The sequence below is a fragment of the Poecilia formosa genome, unplaced genomic scaffold (genome assembly GCF_000485575.1).
Source record: "Poecilia formosa unplaced genomic scaffold, Poecilia_formosa-5.1.2 Scaffold303, whole genome shotgun sequence".
In the NCBI taxonomy this organism is placed as follows: domain Eukaryota; kingdom Metazoa; phylum Chordata; class Actinopteri; order Cyprinodontiformes; family Poeciliidae; genus Poecilia; species Poecilia formosa.
Window position 1 is genome coordinate 256,278 of NW_006800242.1, and position 5,488 is coordinate 261,765.

The 5,488-nt window shown below is 39.8% G+C and overlaps 1 long non-coding RNA gene across 1 annotated transcript; it reads right to left on the reverse strand.

The window, feature by feature from the left end:
• Nucleotides 1-4,166: 4,166 nt before the first annotated feature.
• On the reverse strand, nt 4,167-4,845 carry LOC107832995 (uncharacterized). Its single transcript, XR_001658703.1, has 3 exons — nt 4,651-4,845; nt 4,316-4,567; nt 4,167-4,241 (listed from the first exon to the last, which is right to left on the reverse strand). It is a non-coding gene; the product is annotated as an uncharacterized LOC107832995 (long non-coding RNA).
• Nucleotides 4,846-5,488: the final 643 nt, after the last annotated feature.

Here is a 5,488-nt window from a genome sequence, read left to right on the forward strand (position 1 = left end):
AGTCTCTGGCTGCAAACTCAGTCTTTCCTCACTTCAGTCTTTAAACCTACAATAAATCATTATAACCACCTTAATTTCATGCATTTTACTGTTTATTCTCCCTCCTGTGGAGTTAAATGGTACACTTGCAAGATAAAATGAGTAAATCTTCCAAAGAGCTCATTTTACAGTGCTCCGTTTCAGAGGCATATTTTATCAAACTGCTGCCTGACAGCCAAGTAATCGTGCATTAAAACTGCATCCTCAACTCGGCTTTTTCACAGGAAAAAGTGATACCAGTCCAAGTCTGCAGGGAATTTGTGCTTCAAGTGGTAGAAACAGATTTTACAGCTGGTCTGAAAGACTTAGGCATGATAGAACAAGTCAAAAGTAAAGAGAATGGATGAGATCGGTTTTAATTCTCTTACGTTATTGCTGGAATCTGTGCTTTTACCATTTACATTTTTTCAGTTTTTTTGCAAATCTGCGAAACCTCAACAGGTTTTTGGTTCCTTTCTGTACAACAGAACACAACAACTTAAAGATACTCATCTTTTAGGAGTAACCCGCTCACATATCTTCTCACCCATAAATTGTTGCCCCCTCTTTAAGCTGAGCTCTCGGTCAGGTTTCTGGATGAAATAAATCTCACCAGCAGCTGAGATGTGAGCCAAGGGCGGATGCTGTTTTTGTGGGTCAGTCTGCCAAGAGCTCGGCTGCGATAGTCAAGCTGCTCTGAGAAGATGTGAATTCTTAGAAAAGCAAAGGGTGACCAAATAACAATTAGAGCAGAGAGTATAAAGACTTTTCTGGTTTTCATGGTTGCAGATCTGACTCAACCCGTACTTTTTTCTGATGACTCTTTCCTTATCCATCTTATGATGCAGTTCATCAGACGGGGTCTTTAGATTCATAAAAGCTATATTGCAGTGAGAAATTATAGTACAAAGCCATGTGCACTTGGTTTCTTGTAATAGGAAACATAATATTATAGTAACTACAACTTTTCTAAATGATGTAAAAGACAATTAATAGAAAAATGTGTGCAGATAATTGCAGGCATTACGCACTGAAAGCAGGGTTAAATTGTAGGATGAGAAGAAGTAGCGTGCACAGATTTTCTCTCAGTCCACAGCATCTGGAATCAACATGTCCTGCTGCTATTCAAACAAGCTGATTGGATATCAACACAAATCCTGGGATTGTGATTGTTAATGTTGCTAATACAGCACGAGGAATCTTGGACAGGTTGTGGAATGATAATCATTATGCCCGCCGTGACTCACTCAGCATAAACATTAGCTTAGCTCGTGGATACTTCTGGCCGCCTGCACCTGTTTGCATGTCACAAGCTAATTCATAACTCTTTGAGCGCTGCATAGGGAACACATGTCCACCCTAAATGAGTCCATATGGACAAATATGGTTGTAGAGAAGATTTGGGTGGATTTCACGCTCACTGTTGTAAATTAGCTCTTCATCACTCAGGATGTAATAAACCGTGGATCTAATTTGAGCCATAAATTTCACTCACAACAGCTTGTACCAAGGATGGGCGTTTAACTACGGACTTAATTACTGCACTGCCACATGCTGCTTGGTTTGTGAAGACAAATATTCAGTGTTTCACTCTCGGTATAAATCTTTAGTTTAATCAGCATAACCTCCTCAGGACTTTAAAAATTACCACAGTTACTACACCACATGGGAAGAGTCTTGCTCCATTCTGAAGCATCTTATATTGTTTATCTTCAACTTGTGCTTGTGTGGAAGTGAATGCATCTCACAGCGATTATGGTGACAAAAAACTTTTAAACAACTCCACTTTGATTTCATTTGTCCAAAGGACAATATTTCAAAAGTCTTGTGGAACTTTGCAAGCCAAATATTCGCTTCTTCTTTCTTCATACCATAACAAACAACCTGTTCTCTCTTTCTGCCAAAGCTCGTGGTTTTATAGAGGTGGTCACAATTGATGGTGGAAATCGACTGGAAATCACAAGATTTTCTTCCTACAAAAATAAATTCTTTGAAAGGCAGCGCTTTTAATTTCACCCACTAGATTTACCATCTGCTAAAAATATGTTTATATATCAACAAGTACCATGATTATTTTTTTATTCATTCTAAAATGGATCAAAATCTTTTTCCTTGATTCTGCTCTACATGACTACTCTACTGCATCATAACGTGCTTCATTGTTAACGATAGAAAAAATACAGCAGCTTTTATTTTCACAGATGACTGAGCTCGTCATGGTGAAGCTTTTCACTCCTTTCAGAGTGATTAAAGGCGAAACAAAGAGCCATGCTCCTCTCAATGACTTTGAACTTTCCTCTAAACAACTCCTAGATGCTGGTTCTCACGAACGAACACCCCCAGAGGTGAAATTTGTGAATCAAGCTGCAGATTGAGAATGCAAACCTCCCCATCATCGCCCCCTCTATCCCTGAATAAAAGCGTTAATTAGCTCCGATGTCCAGGCAAATATTCATACTGATGTTCTTCTGAATGTGAGGAAATTAGTTGCTTGGATAAATTTTTCTCCAGTTAGTCTGAAATACCATAAGAGAGATTAGGATACATTATCTGCTTTTTGATGTAGTTTCATCTGAACAGTAAATCAAGAGGTTTGTACACGTTTTAATTTCAAACATGGGAATCCCGTCGCTTTCACAGTGGAGGTGAAGCCATGCGGAAACTTCTCTTCCTGGATGGGATTCAGCGCAGCAGGGACCAGTTCAGAGTTGATTCTGATTGCACTGATCAAAAGAAGCACCACATCTTAATATTTCACCACAGGGAAAGAACATACAACTTCAAAGACCCACCATACTAATCCCATTTGGATTAACAAGAAAATATTACAGGCATATTGGGAGCAAACCACTAAAACAGGAGTTAGTGCTGCGCTTGATAACACAACGAAGGATGCAGGTGTATTTTACTCATCTGGATCACTTCATACTCTCAAACATATAAATCTTTTACTGAGCATAATATTATAGATTTTGGCAACAGCTTGCGTTTCCCATTTGCTTTGGTTCATTGCACAGGTTACTCTTTGTTCAGTTTAATTGTCATTCCAGGGCACATTCCCCAGCTTGGTTTAGATTGGTTCATGATGGTCAAAACGGTGGAAAATGAGCACGATATGATCACGATGAGCCCGAAGCCACATTTTGTTCACTATGATGCTGAAACATTTGAGATCAAAACTGAGAGGTGACGTCTTTTATACAAAGGTAGTTATCGCTTGGAAGGATCTGACATTGGTGTGACAGCATATGGTGCCTTGTAAAACTATCAAACTTTTCCACATTTTATCATGTAGCAACCAAAAACCTCAGTGGGGCTAAACCAACACAAAGTAGTCATAATTGTGAAGTGGAACAACGATTATATATGGTTTCCAAAAGTTTACAAATAAAATTTGAAAAACTGTGGTACACATACGCCATTAAGAGTAAATAATTTATAGTGTCATCTTTGGCCAAAGTTACAGCTGCAAGTCTCTGGGGGTCTGTTTCTACCAGTTTTCTGCATCTACAAACATTTGGATGTGACTGAGCAGCCTATGGGGACGCCATCTGGCCCAGATTTCATTTGTAGAAGATGAGTTTAATTTTATATTTCAATGTTGTTTCAATGTTGTATTATGATTTTAGAAATAATCTGTTCATCCAGATTAAGCAGAAAAACCCTGATTTTTCATTTTTTTTACACCGTCTGATGCACATTATGTTTAGTTAGGTATTTAATGAGAAGAATTATGTGTTCATATTTATTGAACAAGGGTTGGCATTGAAGACTGAGGGTTTGTAAACTCAATAGGATATAATTTTGTTGTAGAACTCAATCTTTTGTAAAAGTTTTATAATGTTTGGGAAGCTTGTTTAGTGGCTTTGGCATAATTTCAGACATATGATAGATATTGTCCATGGTGCATGACAAAAAATAAAATAAAAAATATGATTACAAAAAAATTTCAAATACGAATTTTGTAAAATAATTTCTGTGGTGTCTTCATGTTTAGGGACTTCAATGTTATTTTAAATTATCCTTTTTAAGGACATAGCTAATGTAAATGTACAGAACAGTGTCCACTGATGTTTACAGCAATCTCCTAAATGTCATGACGGAAGGTAACTTCTTGACCCACATGCAAAAGCCAGAGAACCGATAATCAGTAAAAGATGTTTAATATAAAGCACAACAGCACAGATAAACTGTGTTCCGGGGGGAGCGGCAACTGGAGCGGGCTGGAAGAGAGAATGAGTGATGAGTTTGAGGACTGTGGGATGTTTCAGTTCCGAACGAGCGGCAACGGTCTTACTAGATCAGGCGGCAGGTAAGCGGGGGCGGATACTGGGATTTCCTGGGGGTGTTTTCGGGTGTGGGGTTCTGCTGCGGAACCAGCTGGTGTCTTGGGAAAATCCAGCGGACGGCGTTGGAGGGCGGACAGGATACGGACCTCAGCTCACCGGGACAGAACGGGGAAGGCAGCCAACGAGGGGTAAGTACGCCAGGTACAGCCAGGAGCTCAAAAGCCTCGAGTGGTCGGACCACGACGTCACGAGGGAGTTGTCTAAAAAAAACGAAGAAACACAACAGGAGTCACTGGGAGGTTCACAAGGGATCAACAAACGCTAAGATGATGGCCTGTAGTACCATTACTGGTTAACACTCTGGCATCGATGTGTTGGCTGACTCCACTCTTAAGCTTCTGCGGAGATGAGAAAATCTCCGACAGGTGTGAGGATCCCAGCGTCGCCGGTCACGCCCACAAGAGATCATCCACCAGGCGGCCCCTGGAGGAAGGAGCGAGAAGCAGCAGCAAAACAACCCGAGCACCCAGGATCACCACACTAAACTGTGCTTTATTACCACAAAAATAACAGAAATCGGCTAAGAATGATTATTGTTCTTTAATGTTATTGATACTTTTTTACAAATATTCTGTTTACAGATGATTTACAGTCATTTGCCAGCTACCATACAGGACAACCCTGATTTTAGCTGCTAATGTAGCTGTAGCTCTGTGTCATTTGTCCCTTTGATCTTTCCTACTTAATATTCAGTACAAAAACAAAAGGTCAGACTGTTTACATCAACAAGTGTGCTAGCAATATATTTGCTGGCTTACTTTTTTGACTTGTGGGACACCTCGGAGCTAAAATCAGACTCCTCGCTGTCATTCTTAGGGATTCAGCTTCAACATATGGAGGTTTGTGAAATACAGACAGTCACAGTACTCGTTAATTTGGTCAAAACAGGCCTCTTGTTTTCCACTTTTCTTCTTACAGCGGGTCTGAACCTTCAGCTCCCACTTTTTACTGATTGGGCCGATCGAAATTCTACTAGAGAAATCAAAGTCAATGGGAGAAATCCCAGATGGAACATCAAAAGGAGATGAGAATCGAATGGATTTGCATTGGCCAGGCTAAATATACTTTGATATTTCCATAAAACTTTGAAATGTTGGCACATTTCCAACAAAACAAACAAT